The following is a 23783-nucleotide window of genomic DNA, read 5'->3' on the forward strand; positions in this document are numbered from 1 at the left end:
AAAAACTACCTGTAGTTTTTCCTGAATCAGAGGAATTGAATGATGTATGTGATGAAGCGTGGGTTAACCCAGATAGAAAAGTGCTAATTTCAAAAAAGTTATTGGCATTATACCCTTTCCCGCCAGAGGTTAGGGCGCGCTGGGAAACACCCCCTAGGGTGGATAAGGCGCTCACACGCTTATCAAAACAAGTGGCGTTACCGTCTCCTGATACGGCCGCCCTCAAGGATCCAGCTGATAGGAGGCTGGAAACTACCCTAAAGAGTATATACACTCATACTGGTGTTATACTGCGACCAGCCATCGCCTCAGCCTGGATGTGCAGTGCTGGGGTGGTCTAGTCGGATTCCCTGACTGAAAATATTGATACCCTGGATAGGGACAGTATTTTATTGACTATAGAGCAATTAAAGGATGCTTTTCTTTATATGCGAGATGCTCAGAGGGATATTTGCACTCTGGCATCGAGAGTAAGTGCGATGTCCATATCTGCCAGAAGAAGTTTATGGACGCGACAGTGGTCAGGTGATGCGGATTCCAAACGACATATGGAAGTATTGCCGTATAAAGGGGAAGAATTATTTGGCGTAGGTCTATCGGATCTGGTGGCCACGGCAACTGCCGGAAAATCCACCTTTTTACCTCAGACCCCCTCCCAACAGAAAAAGACACCGTCTTTTCAGCCGCAGTCCTTTCGGTCCTATAAGAACAAGAGGGCAAAAGGACAGTCATATCTGCCCCGGGGCAGAGGAAGGGGTAAGAGAGGGCAGCAAGCAGCCCCTGCCCAGGAACAGAAGCCCTCCCAGGGTTCTGCAAAGCCCTCAGCATGACGCTGGGGCTGTACAAGCGGACTCAGGAGCGGTGGGGGGTCGACTCAGGAATTTCAGCGCACAGTGGGCTTGCTCACAGGTGGACCCTTGGATCCTGCAGGTAGTATCTCAGGGTTACAGGTTGGAATTCGAGAAGTCTCCCCCTCGCCGGTTCCTAAAGTCTGCTTTGCCAACGTCTCCCTCAGACAGGGCGACGGTATTGGAAGCCATTCACAAGCTGTTTTCTCAGCATGTGATAGTCAAGGTACCCCTCCTACAACAGGGAAAGGGGTATTACTCCACGCTATTTGTGGTACCGAAGCCGGACGGCTCGGTAAGACCTATTCTAAATCTGAAATCTTTGAACCTGTACATACAAAAATTCAAGTTCAAGATGGAATCACTCAGAGCAGTGATAGCGAATCTGGAAGAAGGGGACTTTATGGTGTCCCTGGACATAAAGGATGCTTACCTGCGTGTCCCAATTTGCCCTTCACATCAAGGGTACCTCAGGTTCGTGGTGCAAAACTGTCATTATCAGTTTCAGACGCTGCCATTTGGATTTTCCACGGCACCTCGGGTCTTTACCAAGGTAATGGCCGAAATGATGATTCTTCTGCGAAGAAGAGGCGTATTAATTATCCCTTACTTGGACGATCTCCTGATAAGGGCAAGGTCCAGAGAACAGCTGGAGGACGGAGTAGCACTAACCCAAGTAGTGCTGCAACAACACGGGTGGATTCTGAATTTTCCAAAATCTCAGTTGACCCCGACAACACGTCTGCTGTTCCTGGGAATGATTCTGGACACGGTTCAGAAAAAGGTGTTTCTTCCGGAGGAGAAAGCCAAGGAGTTATCCGAACTTGTCAGGAACCTCCTAAAACCAGGAAAAGTATCTGTGCATCAATGCACAAGAGTCCTGGGAAAGATGGTGGCTTCTTACAATGCAATTCCATTCGGCAGATTCCACGCACGAACTTTTCAGTGGGATCTGCTGGACAAATGGTCCGGATCGCATCTGCAGATGCATCAGCGGATAACCTTATCGCCACGGACAAGGGTGTCTCTTCTGTGGTGGTTGCAGAGTGCTCATCTGTTAGAGGGCCGCAGATTCGGCATACAGGACTGGGTCCTGGTGACCACGGATGCCAGTCTGAGAGGCTGGGGAGCGGTCACACAGGGAAGAAACTTCCAGGGAGTATGGTCAAGCCTGGAGATGTCTCTTCATATAAATATACTGGAGCTAAGAGCAATTTACAATGCTCTAAGCCTGGCAAAACCCCTGCTTCAGGGTCAGCCGGTGTTGATCCAGTCGGACAACATCACGGCAGTCGCCCACGTAAACAGACAGGGCGGCACAAGAAGCAGGAGAGCAATGGCAGAAGCTGCAAGGATCCTTCGCTGGGCGGAAGATCATGGGATAGCACTGTCAGCAGTGTTCATTCCGGGAGTAGACAACTGGGAAGCAGACTTCCTCAGCAGACATGATCTACACCCGGGAGAGTGGGAACTTCATCCAGAAGTCTTCCACATGATTGTGAACCGTTGGGAAAAACCAAAGGTGGATATGATGGCGTCTCGCCTCAACAAAAAACTGGACAGGTATTGCGCCAGGTCAAGAGACCCTCAGGCAATAGCTGTGGACGCTCTGGTAACACCGTGGGTGTACCAGTCAGTGTATGTGTATTCCTCCTCTGCCTCTCATACCCAAAGTACTGAGAATTATACGGCAAAGGGGAGTAAGAACGATACTCGTGGCTCCGGATTGGCCAAGAAGAACTTGGTACCCGGAACTTCAGGAGATGCTCACGGAAAATCCGTGGCCTCTACCTCTAAGACGGGACCTGATTCAGCAGGGACCGTGTCTATTCCAAGACTTACCGCGGCTGCGTTTGACGGCATGGCGGTTGAACGCCGAATTCTAAAGGAAAAAGGCATTCCAGAAGAGGTCATTCCTACACTGGTTAAAGCCAGGAAGGAGGTGACTGCACAACATTATCACCGCATTTGGAGAAAATATGTTGCGTGGTGTGAGGCCAGGAAGGCCCCCACGGAGGAATTTCAACTGGGTCGATTCCTACATTTCCTGCAAACAGGATTGTCTATGGGCCTCAAATTGGGGTCCATTAAGGTTCAAATTTCGGCCCTGTCGATTTTCTTCCAGAAAGAATTGGCTTCAGTTCCTGAAGTCCAGACTTTTGTAAAAGGAGTACTACATATACAGCCCCCGGTTGTGCCCCCAGTGGCTCCGTGGGACCTGAATGTAGTTTTGGATTTTCTCAAATCCCATTGGTTTGAGCCACTCAAATCGGTGGATTTGAAATATCTTACATGGAAAGTAACCATGCTACTGGCCCTGGCTTCAGCCAGGAGAGTATCAGAATTGGCGGCTTTATCGTATAAGAGCCCATATCTGATTTTCCATTCGGACAGGGCAGAACTGCGGACGCGTCCTCAGTTTCTGCCTAAGGTGGTGTCAGCGTTTCACCTGAACCAGCCTATTGTGGTGCCTGCGGCTACTAGCGATTTGGAAGATTCCAAGTTGCTGGACGTTGTCAGGGCATTGAAAATATACATTTCAAGGACGGATGGAGTCAGAAAATCTGACTCGCTGTTTATACTGTATGCACCCAACAAGCTGGGTGCTCCTGCTTCTAAGCAGACGATTGCTCGTTGGATTTGTAGCACAATTCAACTTGCACATTCTGTGGCAGGCCTGCCACAGCCTAAATCTGTCAAGGCCCATTCCACAAGGAAGGTGGGCTCATCCTGGGCGGCTGCCCGAGGGGTCTCGGCATTACAACTCTGCCGAGCAGCTACGTGGTCGGGGGAGAACACGTTTGTAAAATTCTACAAATTTGATACCCTGGCTAAAGAGGACCTGGAGTTCTCTCATTCGGTGCTGCAGAGTCATCCGCACTCTCCCGCCCGTTTGGGAGCTTTGGTATAATCCCCATGGTCCTGACGGAGTCCCCAGCATCCACTTAGGACGTCAGAGAAAATAAGATTTTACTTACCGATAAATCTATTTCTCGTAGTCCGTAGTGGATGCTGGGCGCCCATCCCAAGTGCGGATTGTCTGCAATACTTGTACATAGTTATTGTTACAAAAAAATCGGGTTGTTATTTGTTGTGAGCCGTCTGTTCAGAGGCTCCTACGTTTGTCATACTGTTAACTGGGTTTAGATCACAAGTTATACGGTGTGATTGGTGTGGCTGGTATGAGTCTTACCCGGGATTCAATATCCTTCCTTATTGTGTACGCTCGTCCGGGCACAGTATCCTAACTGAGGCTTGGAGGAGGGTCATAGGGGGAGGAGCCAGTACACACCACCTGATCCTAAAGCTTTAGTTTTGTGCCCTGTCTCCTGCGGAGCCGCTAATCCCCATGGTCCTGACGGAGTCCCCAGCATCCACTACGGACTACGAGAAATAGATTTATCGGTAAGTAAAATCTTATTTTTTTCTCCTGTGGGGAACAAGAGGATTCATGTGGGAAAAATAAGGATTTATGGATTTATGGGGGCAACAATGTGAATAATTCATGTGGGGAGCATTAGGATTTATGTAGGAAGCAATATGATTTATGTGGGGAGCAATGTGATTGTTTTTTCTGTGTAGGCCAATGTATGTGTGGATTTTTTATTTATTATGAGGGCCAATGTGTGTGTTTTTTTTTTTTGTGGGGAACAGATAGTGTGCCTTGGCAATTTTAAAATATTGGCCCTCATTCCGAGTTGTTCGCTCGCTAGCTGCTTTTAGCAGCATTGCAAACGCTAGACTGCCGCCCTCTGGGAGTGTATCTTAGTTTAGCAGAATAGCGAACGAAAGATTAGCAGAACTGCTACTAAATAATTCCCTGCAGTTTCTGAGTAGCTCCAGACCTACTCCTAGACTGCGATCACCTCAGTCCGTTTAGTTCCTGGTTTGACGTCACAAACATGCCCTGCGTTCGGCCAGCCACTCCCCCGTTTCTCCAGCCACTCCTGCGTTTTTACCTGGCACGCCTGCGTTTTTTTAGCACACTCCCTGAAAATGGCCAGTTTCCGCCCAGAAACACCCACTTCCTGTCAATCACACTATAATCACTCGAGCGATGAAAAAACGTCGCTCGAGCTTGTGTAAATCAACAAAGTTTTGTGTGAAAGTATTTAGGGGGTAATTCCAAGTTGATCGCAGCAGGAAATTTTTTAGCAGTTGGGCAAAACCATGGGGGTCATTCCGAGTTGTTCGCTCGGTATTTTTTTCTCGCAACGGAGCGATTAGTCGCTAATGCGCAATGTCCGCAGTGCGACTGCGCCAAGTAAATTTGCAATGCAGTTAGGTATTTTACTCACGGCATTACAAGGTTTTTTCTTCGTTCTGGTGATCGCAATGTGATTGACAGGAAGTGGGTGTTTCTGGGCGGAAACTGGCCGTTTTATGGGTGTGTGCGAAAAAACGCTACCGTTTCTTGGAAAAACGCGGGAGTGGCTGGAGAAACGGAGGAGTGTCTGGGCGAACGCTGGGTGTGTTTGTGACGTCAAACCAGGAACGACAAGCACTGAACTGATCGCAGATGCCGAGTAAGTGTGGAGCTACTCGGAAACTGCTAAGAGGTGTCTATTCGCTATTTTGCTAATCTTTCGTTCGCAATTTTGATAAGCCAAGATTCACTCCCAGTAGGCGGCGGCTTAGCGTGTGCAAAGCTGCTAAAAGCAGCTTGCGAGCGAACAACTCGGAATGACCCCCCATGTGCACTGCAGGGGGGGCAGATATAACATTTGCAGAGAGAGTTAGATTTGGGTGGGTTATTTTGTTTCTGTGCAGGGTAAATACTGGCGGCTTTATTTTTACACTGCAAATTAGATTGCAGATTGAACACACCACACCCAAATCTAACTCTCTCTGCACATGTTATATCTGCCTCCCCTGCAGTGCACATGGTTTTGCCCAACTGCTATCAAAATTCCTGCTGCGATCAACTTGGAATTACCCCCGTACTTAGCGCATGCGTGCTGCGTACCATGCGCATTCGCATTTTTGCAGTTTTTTTCACTTAATCGCTGCACTGCGAAAATCGACAGCGAGCGATCAATTCGGAATGACCACCATTGTGCGGTGTGCCACGAGTAAAAAAAGGTTGAAAATCACTGCTCTAAAGCATACAGACTGAAAGATATAGTGAAAGATATCGTTCAGCAATGTCACCCCTCCCATCCCTGAACATGCAATCATGAAAGATATAGCCTAAATTGGACTGCATATTGAGTTGATAAAGGTAAACGAGAATGACCAGCGGGAGCGCGCGTCATAAGTGGTATCGTGCATACACACTTGACAATGGGCCTAATTCAGACCTGATCGCTCGCTAGGGTTTTTTTGCACTGCTACGAGCAGATAGTCACCTCCCATAGGAGAGTGTATTTTTGCTTTGCAAGTGTGCAATAGCATGTGCAGGTGGGGCAGTACAAAAAATATATTTGTGCAGTTTCTTAGTAGCCCAGAACTGACTCGGCCCTTGCGATCACTTCAGCCTGTCCGGTCCCGGAATTAATGTCAGACACCCGCCCTGCAAACGCTTGGACACGCCTGTGTTTTTCCAACCACTCCCAGAAAACAGTCAGTTGTCACCCACAAACACCTTTTTTCTGTCAATCTCCTTGCGATCAGCTGTGCAAATGGATTCTTCGTTAAACCCATCGCACAGCAACGATCCACTTTGTACCTGTGCGATGCACCTGTGTATTGTGGTGCATACGCAGGCACAGTTCTGACCTGATTGCAGTGCAGCAAAAAAAATCTAGCGTGTGATCAAGTCTGAATGACCCCCAATATGCATGAAAATTATCTTTATCTTGCGTATCGTCCACTTAAAGCATCTAGTGTGTATGCCCCTTTAGCCATATATTGTTTTTATTCCGTGTCATACTGTTTTTATTTATGTTAATTTATCTTACTCAATAAATAATTATCCATTTGTGCTCCCTTTCTTTTCTTTTAATCCTGTTTTTACGTATTCTGGGGTTTAGCTCCCCAATTTTTAGTTTAGCAGCATTTGGGTAGATTACTCTTGTTCATTTCTTTACATAGTAGCACCTGATTTTGTTGTATCTCTTTTCCTTGTCCAGTAATTATTTGTTTTAGTAGTAACAATTATACGTATACAGTATAAAGCATTACTAATGTTAATATTTGTTAAAAATGAAAGCAACAGTACCAAGAGTTGTATGATCAGAGAGTTTGAGAAGAAGTTTCCAACACTAGGTAAAATCATTGGCTTGGTACTTCTGTGTGTATGGCTGAGCCATAGCTATTAGCGGCCTTAGGGAGGTATTCAGGATGGATCGCATAAGCAATCCCCTGTATAGTTTCTCGATGGCGCAGCTACAGTACCCATTCTGCTCATGTGCAGAACAGATCCTGCGATCACATCGCAGGTTTGTGAATGCCTCTGCCTGAATGACAGGCAGAGGCATATACGGGAAGGGACAGGAGCGGGTGGCAGTGTCAGAAATTGGGGTTTGTCACCCCATTTTCCTGGAGGGGTGACGCCAAGGACTACATCACGAGATGCAGTTTCCTTGGCCTCGCAAGCCGCCCTTGTGCCAGCCATCCTGAGTAAACAGCTGCATTTGTCATTGCATAAGCATTTGCTGCAGCCCAATCTGGCCTCTATGGGCTGCAACTAATGCAGTCGATAATAGCTGGGGGTTTGCACATGCGCAGTTGCACCACAACAGTTCAGGTACCTGCCAGATCCATTGCACAGATGCCAGGACCTGGCTGAAAGGGCTTGGCTCTCCTCTCCTCCTCTCCTGGCAGCTTCCCAACTAAATGTAAGCACGAGCTGCTGCTGCTGCTGCTTATGAGTCTGACCCAGATCCACCAGCTATTGTCACATAGCATAAATGTAGCCTTGCCATATTCACCATGGGCTGTGGTCCCCGTAGACCAGCTCAGAGCAATATTTGTATAATTCTGTAAGTTTTATGTTTTTTTTTTATGGGAGCTACTAAACTCTAATTTGTCTCCAGGTGACTAGATGAACTTACGCCCGTGGATGCATTATTGAGGAATTTAACGTTTCTGTGCAGAGTAATTAATGTTATAGAATGCACCAAATAAACAGGAGTAACACATGAAATTAGTAAAGTGCAGATTTCAGATTACACTTATGCATAATTACCTACTCTCTTATATTATGTGTTGCTGTTTATTTTCTGGTAATATGTTCTTACCACTAGGGGGCACTAGGCTTTGTTCTGTTTTGTGGTCAGGTGTATTAATTAGGGTTATATTCCAGCTTGGTACACCTGTTGCCTATGCTATATAATTGGCCAATGATCCAGCATGTATTGTTAAATCATTAATGTTGTTTGCCTATCTATCCTGCCAGTCTTGGTATCCTGTGTTTAAACATCAGTTTTCGAGACAAGCCTACCAGTCTTGGTTTCTTGTATTCCAACCCTCTGTTACCTTCCAAGTCTAGCCTGCAAAGCATGCTCTCCGGTGTTTCTAAGTTAATGTTTGGATTCCAGTTTATTTGCACTTCCTAACACTCTCCCAGAACATCCTGGAGACTCACACATTTTCAGAAGGTCCTACAAACTCCCTGTAAAGTAGGGTTCTTTTGAAATGGGCAGGAAGGGTAGTATCATGCCATAAATCACAAGTCCATTATGAGGGACCAAGTAGAAGTAATTCCATGAGAATTGCATAATTTTCTCCAAAGCAATTACATCATTCACTCTCCTAGCAACTCACCCCTCTGTACACATTGTCACCTCTATTATCCACTCCCCTCTTATCACTCATGAGATTTTACATATCTTTATGCAAAACATCTACATGTCACTATAAAAAAAACTCACAAACCTCTTACAATTATATTTTTCTCTATCGTCCTAGTGGATGCTGGGGTTCCTGAAAGGACCATGGGGAATAGCGGCTCCGCAGGAGACAGGGCACAAAAAGTAAAGCTTTTTCCGATCAGGTGGTGTGCACTGGCTCCTCCCCCTATGACCCTCCTCCAGACTCCAGTTAGATTTTTGTGCCCGGCCGAGAAGGGTGCAATCTAGGTGGCTCTCCTAAAGAGCTGCTTAGAGAAAGTTTAGCTAGGTTTTTTATTTTACAGTGATTCCTGCTGGCAACAGGATCACTGCAGCGAGGGACTGAGGGGAGAAGGAGTCAACTCACCTGCGTGCAGGATGGATTGGTTTCTTGGCTACTGGACATCAAGCTCCAGAGGGACGATCACAGGTACAGCCTGGATGGTCACCGGAGCCACGCCGCCGGCCCCCTTGCAGATGCTGAAATCAGAAGAGGTCCAGAATCGGCGGCTGAAGACTCCTGCAGTCTTCTAAAGGTAGCGCACAGCACTGCAGCTGTGCGCCATTTTCCTCTCAGCACACTTCACACGGCAGTCACTGAGGGTGCAGGGCGCTGGGAGGGGGGCGCCCTGGGAGGCAAATGAGTACCTATAAAGGCTAAAAATACCTCACATATAGCCCTAGAGGCTATATGGAGATATTTAACCCCTGCCTAATTTTTCTAAATAGCGGGAGACGAGCCCGCCGGAAAAGGGGCGGGGCCTATCTCCTCAGCACACGGCGCCATTTCCTCTCACAGCTCCGCTGGTCAGGACGGCTCCCAAGTCTCTCCCCTGCACTGCACTACAGAAACAGGGTAAAACAGAGAGGGGGGGGCACATTTATGGCGATATTTTGATATAACAAAGCAGCTATAAGGGAGCACTTATTATAAGGCTATCCCTGATATATATATAGCGCTTTTGGTGTGTGCTGGCAAACTCTCCCTCTGTCTCCCCAAAGGGCTAGTGGGTCCTGTCTTCGTTAGGAGCATTCCCTGTGTGTCTGCTGTGTGTCGGTACGTGTGTGTCGACATGTATGAGGACGATATTGGTGTGGAGGCGGAGCAATTGCCAAATATGAGGATGTCACCCCCTAGGGAGTCGACACCAGAATGGATGCCTTTTATTTATGGAACTACGGGATAGTGTCAACACGCTAAAGCAGTCGTTTGACGACATGAGACGGCCGGACAATCAATTAGTGCCTGTCCAGGCGACTCAAACACCGTCAGGGGCTGTGAAACGCCCTTTGCCTCAGTCGGTCGACACAGACCCAGACACAGGCGATGACTCCAGTGGTGACGGTGACGAATCAACCGTATTTTCCAGTAGGGCCACACGTTATATGATTTTGGCAATGAAGGAGGCGTTACATTTAGCTGATACTACAGGTACCACTAAACAGGGTATTATGTGGGGTATGAAAAAACTACCTATAGTTTTTCCTGAATCAGAAGAACTAAATGACGTGTGTAATGAAGCGTGGGTTGCCCCTGATAAAAAGCTGATAATTTCAAAGAAATTATTGGCATTATACCCTTTCCCGCCAGAGGTTAGGGAGCGCTGGGAAACACCTCCTAGGGTGGACAAGGCGCTAACACGCTTATCTAAACAAGTGGCGTTACCCTCTCCTGAGACGGCCGCACTTAAAGATCCATCAGATAGGAGGATGGAAAATATCCAAAAAAGTATATACACACATGCAGGTGTTATACTACGACCAGCTGTAGCGACTGCCTGGATGGGCAGTGCGGGGGTAGTTTGGTCAGAATCCCTGATTGAAAATATTGATACCCTGGACAGGGACAATATTTTACTGTCGTTAGAACAAATAAAGGATGCATTTCTTTATATGCGTGATGCACAGAGGGATATATGCACACTGGCATCACGGGTAAGTGCTATGTCCATTTCGGCCAGAAGAGCTTTATGGACGCGACAGTGGACAGGCGATGCGGATTCAAAACGGCATATGGAAGTTTTGCCGTATAAAGGGGAGGAGTTATTTGGAGTCGGTCTATCAGATTTGGTGGCCACGGCTACAGCCGGGAAATCCACCTTTCTACCTCAAGTCACTCCCCAACAGAAAAAGGCACCGACTTTTCAACCGCAGCCCTTTCGTTCCTTTAAAAATAAGAGAGCAAAGGGCTATTCATATCTGCCACGAGGCAAAGGTCGAGGGAAGAGACAGCAACACGCAGCTCCTTCCCAGGATCAGAAGCCCTCCCCGGCTTCTACAAAAGCCTCAGCATGACGCTGGGGCTTCTCAAGCGGACTCGGGGACGGTGGGGGGTCGTCTCAAAAATTACAGCGCGCAGTGGGCTCACTCGCAAGTAGATCCCTGGATCCTGCAGATAATATCTCAGGGATACAGGTTGGAATTAGAGACAGATCCACCTCGCCGTTTCCTGAAGTCTGCTTTACCAACGTCCCCCTCCGAAAGGGAGACGGTTTTGGAAGCCATTCACAAGCTGTACTCTCAGCAGGTGATAGTCAAGGTACCTCTTCTGCAACAAGGGAAGGGGTATTATTCCACTCTTTTTGTGGTACCGAAGCCGGATGGCTCGGTAAGGCCTATTCTAAATCTGAAGTCCTTGAACCTGTACATAAAGAAGTTCAAGTTCAAAATGGAGTCACTCAGAGCAGTGATAGCGAACCTGGAAGAGGGGGACTTTATGGTATCCTTGGACATCAAGGATGCGTATCTCCACGTTCCAATTTACCCCTCACACCAGGGGTACCTCAGTTTCGTTGTACAAAACTGTCACTATCAGTTTCAGACGCTGCCGTTCGGATTGTCCACGGCACCTCGGATCTTTACAAAGGTAATGGCCGAGATGATGATTCTTCTTCGAAGAAAAGGCGTATTAATTATCCCATACTTGGACGATCTCCTAATAAGGGCGAGGTCCAGAGAACAGCTAGAGATGGGATTAGCACTGTCTCAAGAAGTGCTAAAACAGCACGGGTGGATTCTGAATATTCCAAAATCCCAGTTAATGCCGACAACTCGTCTGCTGTTCCTAGGGATGATTCTGGACACGGTTCAGAAAAAGGTTTTTCTCCCGGAGGAAAAAGCCAAGGAGTTATCCGAGCTTGTCAGGAACCTCCTAAAACCAGGAAAGGTGTCTGTACATCAATGCACAAGAGTCCTGGGAAAAATGGTGGCTTCTTACGAAGAAATTCCATTCGGCAGATTCCACGCAAGAATTTTCCAAAGGGATCTGTTGAACAAATGGTCAGGGTCGCATCTTCAGATGCACCTGCGGATAACCCTGTCTCCAAGGACAAGGGTGTCTCTTCTGTGGTGGTTGCAGAGTGCTCATCTATTGGAGGGCCGCAGATTCGGCATACAGGATTGGATCCTGGTGACCACGGACGCCAGCCTGAGAGGCTGGGGAGCAGTCACACAAGGAAGAAACTTCCAGGGAGTATGGACGAGCCTGGAAACGTCTCTTCACATAAACATTCTGGAACTAAGAGCAATATACAATGCTCTAAGCCAGGCAGAACCTCTGCTTCAGGGAAAACCGGTGTTGATCCAGTCGGACAACATCACGGCAGTCGCCCATGTGAACAGACAGGGCGGCACAAGAAGCAGGAGTGCAATGGCAGAAGCTGCAAGGATTCTTCGCTGGGCAGAGAATCATGTGATAGCACTGTCAGCAGTGTTCATCCCGGGAGTGGACAACTGGGAAGCAGACTTCCTCAGCAGACACGATCTTCACCCGGGAGAGTGGGGACTTCATCCAGAAGTCTTCCACATGCTGGTAACCCGTTGGGAAAGACCAATGGTGGACATGATGGCGTCTCGCCTCAACAAAAAACTGGACAGGTATTGCGCCAGGTCAAGAGATCCGCAGGCAATAGCTGTGGACGCGCTGGTAACGCCTTGGGTGTACCAGTCGGTGTATGTGTTTCCTCCTCTGCCTCTCATACCAAAAGTATTGAGAATTATACGGCAAAGAGGCGTAAGAACGATACTAGTGGTTCCGGATTGGCCAAGAAGGACTTGGTACCCGGAACTTCAAGAGATGATCACGGAAGATCCGTGGCCTCTACCTCTAAGGAGGGACTTGCTTCAGCAGGGTCCTTGTCTGTTTCAAGACTTACCGCGGCTGCGTTTGACGGCATGGCGGTTGAACGCCGGATCCTAAAGGAAAAAGGCATGCCGGAAGAAGTCATTCCTACTTTGATTACAGCAAGGAAGGAAGTAACCGTGCAACATTATCACCGAATTTGGCGAAAATATGTTGCGTGGTGCGAAGATCGGAGTGCTCCGACGGAGGAATTTCAACTGGGTCGATTCCTACATTTCCTGCAATCAGGATTGTCAATGGGTCTCAAATTGGGATCTATTAAGGTTCAAATTTCGGCCCTGTCGATTTTCTTTCAAAAAGAATTGGCTTCAGTCCCTGAAGTCCAGACCTTTGTTAAGGGAGTGCTGCATATACAGCCTCCTGTGGTGCCTCCAGTGGCACCGTGGGATCTCAATGTGGTTTTGGACTTCCTAAAATCTCATTGGTTTGAACCACTAAAAAAGGTGGATTTGAAATATCTCACATGGAAAGTGACCATGCTTCTAGCCCTGGCTTCTGCCAGGAGAGTGTCAGAATTGGCAGCTTTATCTTACAAAAGCCCATATCTGATTTTCCATTCGGACAGGGCAGAACTGCGGACTCGTCCGCATTTTCTCCCTAAGGTGGTGTCAGCATTTCATCTGAACCAGCCTATTGTAGTGCCTGCGGCTACAAGTGACTTGGAGGACTCCAAGTTACTGGACGTTGTCAGAGCATTAAAAATATATATTGCAAGGACAGCTGGAGTCAGAAAATCTGACTCGTTGTTTATATTGTATGCACCCAACAAGATGGGTGCTCCTGCGTCTAAGCAGACGATTGCTCGTTGGATCTGTAGCACAATCCAACTTGCACATTCTGTGGCAGGCCTGCCACAGCCTAAATCTGTAAAGGCCCACTCCACAAGGAAGGTGGGCTCATCTTGGGCGGCTGCCCGAGGGGTCTCGGCATTACAACTTTGCCGAGCAGCTACGTGGTCAGGGGAGAACACGTTTGTAAAATTTTACAAATTTGATACTCTGGCTAAGGAGGACCTGGAGTTCTCTCATTCGGTGCTGCAGAGTCATCCGCACTCTCCCGCCCGTTTGGGAGCTTTGGTATAATCCCCATGGTCCTTTCAGGAACCCCAGCATCCACTAGGACGATAGAGAAAATAAGATTTTACTTACCGATAAATCTATTTCTCGGAGTCCGTAGTGGATGCTGGGCGCCCATCCCAAGTGCGGATTATCTGCATAAATTGTACATAGTTATTGTTAACTAATTCGGGTTATTGTTGAAGGAAGCCATCTTTCAGAGGCTCCGCTGTTATCATACTGTTAACTGGGTTTAGATCACAAGTTGTACGGTGTGATTGGTGTGGCTGGTATGAGTCTTACCCGGGATTCAAAATCCTCCCTTATTGTGTACGCTCGTCCGGGCACAGTACCTAACTGGAGTCTGGAGGAGGGTCATAGGGGGAGGAGCCAGTGCACACCACCTGATCGGAAAAAGCTTTACTTTTTGTGCCCTGTCTCCTGCGGAGCCGCTATTCCCCATGGTCCTTTCAGGAACCCCAGCATCCACTACGGACTCCGAGAAATAGATTTATCGGTAAGTAAAATCTTATTATCTCTCTTTTCTGCTTCTATTGACTGGTGACATTTTACCAAATCTGGGCCCCAGCCACTTGACCCACTCACATTCACCTGATTTGCAGCAATATATAAATCCAACTAACCCCATAAACATCACATGTCACCCATCACCCTCCAAATTACAAAAACTTGCATTATGCAATGCACACTCTGTAGCAAATGAACATCCATCTATGACCTCTTCATCTGTAACAACATTAACCTGCTGACTTTAACAGAAACATGGCTCACACAAACAGACATGGCCCCCTCTGCAGTACTGTCACATAGTGGTCTATACTTCGCACAATCCTCCAGGCCTGATAACAGTAACGGAGGTGGGGTTAGAATATTACTAACCAAATATTTCACATACATAGTTCTACAACCAGTTCCATCACTCACATTCACGTTATTTGAAGTACATTCTATCAGGATTTAAACTCCTTTCTATCTGCATTTTGCAGCTATCTATTGCCCACCTGGGCAACCCAAACAATTTCTTGAAGATTTTTCTGCCTGGCTCCCTCACTTTCTATCCTCTGGCATCACCATCATCATGGGTGATTTAAATATCACTATTTATTTATAGTCTGAAATCTGCTGTTCATGCCTCCAAATTACTCTCTCTAACCTCTTCTCTCAGCCCCTCCAAATTGACTGACTCCTCTGCTCATTAGGAGGGCCACTGCCTTGATCTTGTATTCATTAGACAATGCTCAGTTTCTGAATTAACTTACATTCTTCTCCCTCTCTTCGATCACAACCTTTTCACCTGCGTGCTCTTCTCCATGAAGTGGCTCCAGCTACCTATCACACTTCATACAGCCCATAGATGTCAACACTTACAAAAACTCTCATGTAAAGTTGAATGTCAGTGGTATAAATTATTGTTATCCTTTATTTATATGATGCCACAAGGATACCACAGCGTCCAATTACAGAATACATAAACAAATAATCAAAACAGGAAAACTGCAACTTACAATTGAAGACAATATAGGACAAGTACAGGATAAACATAGCTACATCAGCATATGACACTGAAAAAGTATCAGGTGGCAGAAATAACGCGGGATTTTGTGCAGTTGAAGATTATTTAAGTAAGAAAAGGATAAGCACATGAGGGAAGAGGGCCCTACTCATGAGAGCTTAGATTCTAAAGGAGAGGGGCAGACAGACAAGGGTGACACAGGAGGGGTATACAGAGAGTGAGGAACAGAGGGTTAGGATGAGATTTGGCTGGGTTTGGTGAAGAAATGGGTTTGAGAGCCCATTTGAAGTTTTGTAGAGAGGTGAAGAGTCTGAGGGGAAGAGATAGAGAATTCCATAGAAAGGGAGCAGCACGTGAAAAATATTGGAAATAGGAGTGGGAGGAAGTAATCAGTAGGCAGGAGAGAGTCGGCATGCTTTAGCAGAGGGAAGAGAACGGTGGTAGTGTAAAGGGAGATAAGGTGAGAGATGTAAATGGGGTGAGGGCTTTGTAGGCGAGTGTAAGAAACTTGAATTGTAGTCTGAAAGGGAAGAGAATCAAATGATGGGCTTGTAGGAGAGGGGAGGTGGATGTTTTGTGTTTGGTGAGGAAGATGAGCTGGCTGCAGCATTGAGGATAGATTAGAGTGGAGTGAGGCATTTGAAAGAAATGCCAGTCCAGAGGAGATTACAGTAGTCTAGTCTGGAGATAGTTAGTGAGTGGATAATAGTCTTGTAGCATCCTAAGTCAGAAAGGGTCTGATCCTGGAAATATTTTTCAGATGAAACCAGCAGGTTTGTGAGAGGTGCTGAATGTGTGGTTTGAAGGAGAGTAAGGAGTCAAGGATTACTCCAAGACAGCACACTTGGGGGCTAGATGAGATAGTTGTACCATCAATAGATAAGGAAATTGTGGGAGGTGAGGTTCTGCGGGAGGTTGGGAAGATGATCAGCTCAGTCTCAGACATATTAAGTTTAAGAAAGAGCTGGGACATCCAAGAAGAGATAGCACAGAGACAGTTAAAGATACAAGTGAGGAGAGTGGGGGATTGGTCCAGGGAGGAAAGGTAGATTTGAGTGTCATCATCATAGAGATAATATTAAAAGTCAGAATAACTAATGAGTTCACATAAAGAGGATGTATAGAGAAAGAAAAGGAGAGGACCAAGAACAAAACCTTGGGGAACACCTACAGTTAGTGGAAGTCGGGAGGGAGGAGGTGGAGTCATGAGAGGAGACAGAGAATGAATGATCAGAGAGGTAGGAAGACAGCCAAGAGAGGGCAGTATCACGCAGACCAATGGAGTGAAGGATTTACACATTGTCAAAAGCAGCAGAGAGGTCAAGAAGAATACGCAGAGGGTAGTGGTCCTTAGATTTGACAGCATGGAGGATATTGCAGACTTTTGTGAGGGCAGTTTCAGTAGAGTGGAGAGGATGGAAGCCAGACTGGATTGGGTCAAGCAATGAGTGTGAGGAATGAAAGGAAGTAAGGCGGTTGTAGACAATATGCTCAATGAGTTTAGAGGCAAAAGGGAGGAGAGAGATGGGTTGGTAGCACATATACACATATATTTATCTATATATGGGGGAGCACTAAAATGTATCTTGCCTCCGGGCAACTAGGATGAACTTACGCCACTGTGCAGGTGCACCTTCCGGGCTGGGAGCCCGGAGGCAGGCATCTCCATTGTCTCTGGGAGTTACGCCCCTGCTCACAAGGCCAATAACCAAACTACACCAATGTACATATCTTCACATATATCTAAAAATATCTCCCAACCTGACCTCTTCACTTTTCACAAGATCTATGTCTCTCATCCACGCACATTGGGGGTAATTCTGAGTTGATCGCAGCAGCAAGTTTGTTAGCAATTGGGCAAAACCATGTGCACTGCAGGTGGGGCAGATATAACATGTGCAGAGAGAGTTAGATTTGGGTGGGTTATTTTGTTTCTGTGCAGTGTAAATACTGGCTGCTTTATTTTTACACTGCAATTTAGATGTCAGTTTGAACACACTCCACCCAAATCTAACTCTCTCTGCACATGTTATATTTGTCACCCCTGCAGTGCACATGGTTTTGCCCAACTGCTAACAAATTTGCTGCTGTGATCAACTCAGAATTAGGCCCATTATCGCTTCCATTCATGATTGCAAGACATTCTTTGGGCTGCATGTACTCTCTGGAATGCCCTCCCATGCACAATAAGACTCATCTAGTCTCCAAACCTTCAAACATTCCCTGAAAACTCACCTCTTTAGGCAAGCTTATCAAATTCTGAAACTGCCCACATAACCTTCATAAATTTTTCTATCCAATTACATCCCCACTGTACAGTCCACACATATCTTCACATATTTTCAATTTCATCACTTTTACTTCCTCCCGACACCTGGCCAACATTTCTGGGTGAAAAAAATCATACAGCCATTCAAGAGCCTTTGCAATCTGGTGGACTATTATGCAATAGATAACACGGGTTGGGTATGTTATCCCAGCTGCCAGGATGCTGGCAGTCACATGAGTGACAGCGGCGTCCTGACACTGACGATCCTGACACCAGATGGGGTAAGTATTGTACCCCTCACCCATCCCATACCCTAACTCTCTGGGGGTGGTGGCTATGGCTAACCCTTTGGGGGTTGGCCATGGATAACCCTCAGGGATAGCAGTTATGGATTACCACCGTCTAGTGCCTAGTCCTAACCTTCCCCCACGGGCCCTAACCCATACCCCAAAGCTCACCTTCTGCTGTCGGTATTCCAGTGCTGGCCTCCTGAGTGATGTCGGTATTCCTGCATTGGTCACATGACTATCGGCATCCTGAGAGCCAGGATGCCGAATGCATCGATGCCTATTTCAGTATGGATTAGAAGCTTGCAAACTCTGGAGTAAAAAGTCTATGGCAGGTGAGGCCTATCTTATCCACACATCTCTGATCAAAACTCACTAAATTCTAGGATTTTGTACTGCTGCACTTGTGTATATTGCCCACATGAACCCTTGGGCTCATATATTGTGTGAAAATCTGGCTCTGGTACTAGCCAGTCCCTCCTGAGCCATTTACCTCTCCACACATTCCTTGCAGTGACATGCGGTGGGGTGAGGCAGAGCCTTTCCGGTCATACCAACGTTTGAGCCAGAGTTTTGACTGTATAAAGCATATAAAAAATACAAAGAGTATGTTAAAAATACCTTCTTTGTATTATTCTAATCATTTTTATAGTTAAATCTCTGGAGTAAAAAGTCTATGGCAGGGGAAGCAACAGGGCCGTAACTAGGTGTGTGCTAATGGTGCCTTGCCCACAGCGCAAATGCACTGTGGGCGCACCATCTGGCAGCACAACCAGCACGGCCGCTGTATGTCACTCAACTCCCGCTATCCGCCGCCTGTCACTTTAGCAATGCCTGTGGTGTGCGCTCAGCTCCTCAGCTGCTGCGCGCACCCACACACTAAACCAGGCAGAGGGAGGGAGTTTGGGGGGCAGTGCCGTAATTACCATTGGTGCAGGGGATGCGGCAGAGAAGCCGGTGGGGCCCCGCCGCTCCCCGCCACCCGGCAGACCACTGCACTGCATTTGATTACTTCTTTTATTTTGTATACCACCGCAGCCGCACGCCGCCCCCCCCCTCCCACAGATGACCCGCACTTCCGGCCGAGCATAAACAGCCGCAGCGGTAGCCCAGCAAGCTGCTTTTCTCCCCTTACTCACGGAGGGGGAGTTATCTTCCTATCTGCCGATAGCCGCGTGTTTCCTGCCCAGCTACGGTGCTGCTTCTAACTGCTGAACTCCCGTGCAGTGACGGGGAGGGGGTGTATGAGTTGTGCAGTGATGTGGGCATGGGGGGGTGTATGAGATGTGCAGTGACTGGGCATGGGGGGTGTATGAGATGTGCAGTGACTGGGCATGGGGGGGTGTATGAGATGTGCAGTGACTGGGCATGAGGGGTGTATGAGTTGTGCAGTGACTGTGGGCATGGGGGGGTGTATGAGATGTGCAGTGACGGCATGAGGGGTGTATGAGTTGTGCAGTGACTGTGGGCATGGGGGGGTGTATGAGATGTGCAGTTACTGAACATGAGGGGTGTATGAGTTGTGCAGTGACTGTAGGCATGGGGGGGTGTATGAGATGTGCAGTGACTGGGCATGGGGGATTGTATGAGTTATGCAGTGACTGGGCATGGGGGGTGTATGAGATGTGCAGTGACTGGGCATGGGGGGTGTATGAGTAGTGCAGTGACTGTGGGCATGGGGGGGGTGTATGAGTTGTGCAGTGACTGTGTGCATGGGGGGGTGTATGAGTTGTGCAGTGACTGTGGGCATGGGAGTAATTGGTGACGGCGCCGCTTCAGCAGTCCCTCTCCTTCCACATAGGCTGGCCGCCGCTCCTGTGAATGCTGGGATGTGCTTCCCTCATCCCAGCATTCACAGCGGCGGCCAGCCAATGCAGAAGGAGAGGGACAGCTGCAGCAGTGCCGCCGGCACTTACAGTGTGCTGCTGCAGCTCCAGAGTCCCCCTCCCTCCTCTTCCTTCTCCCCTGCCCCCGGAGCTGCCAGCACCGAGGAGCCTGACTGCCTGAGCCAGCGGAGAGATGGTAAGTATCATCTATTCTGTCTGTCTGTCTACCTAATGTGTAAAAAGGGGACGCTGTCTGCCGTAATGTGTAAAAAGGGGACGCTGTCTGCCGTAATGTGTAAAAAGGGGGATTGTCTCTCGTAAGGTGTAAAAAGGGGACGCTGTCTGCCATAATGTGTAAAAAGGGGATGCTGTCTGCCGTAATGTGTAAAAAGGGGGACACTGACTGCCGTAATGTGTAAAACGGGGATTGTCTGCCGTAATGTGTAATAAAGGGACGCTGTCTGCCGTAATGTGTAAAAAGGGGACGCTGTCTGCCGTACTGTGTAAAAAGGGTATGCTGTCTGCCGTAATGTGTAAAAGGGGCTCTACCTGGTGCAGTGGCGCTACTGTGAGGCGTAATTTTAATAATGGTGACTACTATATTATGTAATATGAATTGGTATTGTTTTGTGGCCACACCCCTTCCCCATGTAGCCATGCCCCTATATATTTTTGTGCGTGCCGTAGGCGCGCACTGCCCCTATTACACATGGGGGGGGGGGGCGCCGATGCCCTATCTTGCACACAGCGCTAAAATGTCTAGTTACGGCACTGGGAAGCAATGCCTCACTTGCCTATCTTTTCCACACATCTCTTATCAAAGATCACCAAATTTCCAGGAGTTTATACCTCTGCATCTCTGCATAATGCCCACATGAACCCTTTGGCTCATATATTGGGGGTCATTCCGACCCGATCGCTCGCTGCAGTTTATCGCAGCGCAGTGATCAGGATGGAATTGCGCATGCGCCGGTGCCACAGTGCGACGGAGCATGCAGGACGGCCGAAGGCCATTGTTCAGTAGCGATTGCCTCTGCCTGATTAACAGGAAGAGGCGGTCGCAGGGCGGGAGGGTGCTGGACGGCGGCGTTAAGCCGCCGTTTAGGGGGCGTGGTCCGGCCAATGCAGGTGTGGCCGGACTGTTGGGGGGTGGGGGGCGGGCCGCGGCGGCTGCGTGACGTCTCACACAGCCGCTGTGGTCAGCGGCAGCGACGATCAACTCCTGGCCAGCCGCAGGAGCTGCGCTGGCCGGGAGTTACTCCACAAATACAAAAGCATCGCCGCTGTGCAATGCTTTGGTATTTGTGGGGGAAGGCCGGACTGACATGCGGGGTGGACTAGCTCTGTGCTGGACGTCCCCCCGCATGTCAGGAAAGATGATCGTAGCTGTGCTAAATGTAGTACAGTTACGATCAACTCGGAATGACCCCCATTGTGTGTAAATCTAGCTCTGGTACTAGCCAGTGCCTCCTGAGAAATTTACATCAACGCACATCCCTGATCCCTGGGATATATTAATAAGAGCCAGGAAACAATGCAAACACCTGTTTGTTTTTTTAGCAATAGAGATAACTTTATTTTGAATTACTTTATAAGTAGGCTTACCATACCATCCCTTTAAACTAGGAAACTCAAGAACTACACAGGTTCTGTGGCTGGTTAAAACCAGGTGAAATGCAGGCTTGAAGTCAGCCAGCCACAGAACCTGTGTAACCCATTAGTGTCCCAGATTAAACGGATAGTATGGTAAGCCTTAGGGGGGGTATTCAATTGTTTGAAAAGTCAGTTGGGAGTCTGTTTTTTCCTATATAATAGACAGGAAAAAACAGACACGCAACCGACTTTTTAAACAATTGAATTCCACCCTTTGTATAAGCATGCAACCCCAAACAAATGCATTAGTAGAAAATGTCTGTCGTATTATCCCTGTTCTTTGCTACAGAATCATTTGGGCACCTAATGAAAAACAACTACTATAATAATAAATAATAATAATAATAATAATAATAATAATTTGACTTTCCATACCATTCATTTAAACTGGGATGCTAACAGATTACACAGATTCTGTGGCTGATAAAAACCAGGTGAAATGCAGCCAGGTTGAAGTTAGCCATATCTTTAATTCAGTAATGTCCCGGTTTAAAGGGATGGGATGGTATGGTAAGCTTAATAATAATAATAATAATAATAATAATAATGATAATACAGGTTGAGTATCCCATGTCCAAAATGCTTGGGACCGGAAGTATTTTGGATATCGGATTTTTCCGTATTTTGGAATAATTGCATACCATAATGAGATATCGTGGCGATGGGACCTAAGTCTAAGCACAGAATACATTTATGTTTCATTTACACCTTATACACATAGCCTGAAGGACATTTTAGCCAATAGTTTTAATAACTTTGTGCATTAAACAAATTTTGTGTACATACACACAATTCATTAATGTTTCATATATACCTTATACAGTATACACACAGCCTGAAGGTCATTTAATACAATATTTTTATACTTTTTTTGTATTAAACAAAGTTTGTGTACATTGAGCCATCAGAAAACAAAGGGTTCACTATTTCAGTCTCATTCAAAAAATTCTGTTTTTCGGAATATTCCGTATTTCTGAATATTTGCATATGGGATACTCAACCTGTAGTAATAATAATAATAATAATAATAATGTAGATTTTGCCCTAAATTATATTTATTTTAGTTCACATTAACACTGAATTCTGACAGTTTGTATATCAGTTTATGCAGCGCTCACATACAGTATTCAAGACTGTTGTGCTTCTTATGACAATTATTGATGGAATTAATTTATGATGAGGATGTGGAAAATGAAAATGGGGAGAGAAACGTTTCATGTCATTTATTAACTAAGTGTCGAGTAGATGAACCTGGTGCTTCCGATCATTTTTATGTCTGAAATTCAACAGGGCAATGCTTTGACTAGCCGTATTTTTCTAAAAAACTCATTGCCCAATGCCTAGTAAAAAGATATTTCTCCTCTGGCGGTATGCTGCTATCTTTTGTAGCTGTTGAATGCTGGAGAGTCAGAATATTAGATGCATTTGCAAATGAGTCCATGGGCTGCTTGTGGCTGTAGATTTCTTATTCATGACAACTGGTGTTTTGCCCTCTTGTGTGCAGAGATTTATTTTTAAGTTCTTACATGATTTTTCTTGTTTGATTTTGTTTTGTTTTTCTTTTAAGTTCTTCTGAAACTGATCTGCTCTTAGTGTGGCAGCTGTGCAGTATACAGACAGGTGTGCAGACACCAGCTGGTAGGGGAGAGTCAGTGAGAAATGTGTTACTGTATGTCGCCCATGTTTCAAAAATAAATCCTACTTACAATATGAAATCAATAGGTTTCTTTTCAAGTATCTCTATTATTTCAATAAAAATGTACTACTAAAGCAATCCTATTTGTAGCGTGTCCTATAACTACATACGTATATTTCTTACTGATTTCCCTTAGCGACAACAGTACTGTCTATGTGACAGAGAACCTTTTACTCCTGGCGCCTCGACCTCTATGCTGATCCTCTGTGATTCTTTGTGTGACGTCAATATATATGCAGACAGTAGAGGCCACACTGGTAATGACCGTAAAAGCCAGAGTCACTGATTAAACTTTCAGTATCATCTCTCAGAAGATTCCCTCTCCAAAGGTCAGCATGGTTGGTTTCTTTTGGCCCATTAAAACCTAAGTATCTATTAGATGGTCTGAAGAACGTATTAGAAAGGTCAGTCTCAGTGAAGAATTTTATGTTACAACAGGGTAAGAAGGAAACGCTGCTTGGTTTTGTGAAAGTTAAACTGCTATTCAATTAACATATTTTGCTTGAGATTTTGGTAATAAGATGAAAGTGATTCGTGTGACATTAAAGAAGAATTCCCAGGCTTAATCATTACTGTCTAAGGTATATAAATGTCACAATATGTGGCCTAAATAGTATCCGTGGGTATATCTATAATTGGTGCACTCAGGCTTCTGGGTTCATGGAGCCATGCCCCACATCCTACACCCAAAATACTTAACTT

General features: G+C 46.6%; 1 long non-coding RNA gene across 1 annotated transcript in view; it reads left to right on the forward strand.

Annotated features, from left to right (window-relative positions):
• The window catches only part of LOC134935073 (uncharacterized), a 47289-nt gene extending 23732 nt beyond the window's left edge, over positions 1 to 23557 (forward strand). Inside the window, exon 3 of the long non-coding RNA XR_010179878.1 lies at positions 23218 to 23557. This is a non-coding gene — a long non-coding RNA (uncharacterized LOC134935073). The remainder of the gene's footprint in view (positions 1 to 23217) is intronic.
• Positions 23558 to 23783: the final 226 nt, after the last annotated feature.

Source organism: Pseudophryne corroboree, chromosome 6, assembly GCF_028390025.1.
Source record: "Pseudophryne corroboree isolate aPseCor3 chromosome 6, aPseCor3.hap2, whole genome shotgun sequence".
NCBI classification, from domain to species: Eukaryota; Metazoa; Chordata; class Amphibia; order Anura; family Myobatrachidae; genus Pseudophryne; species Pseudophryne corroboree.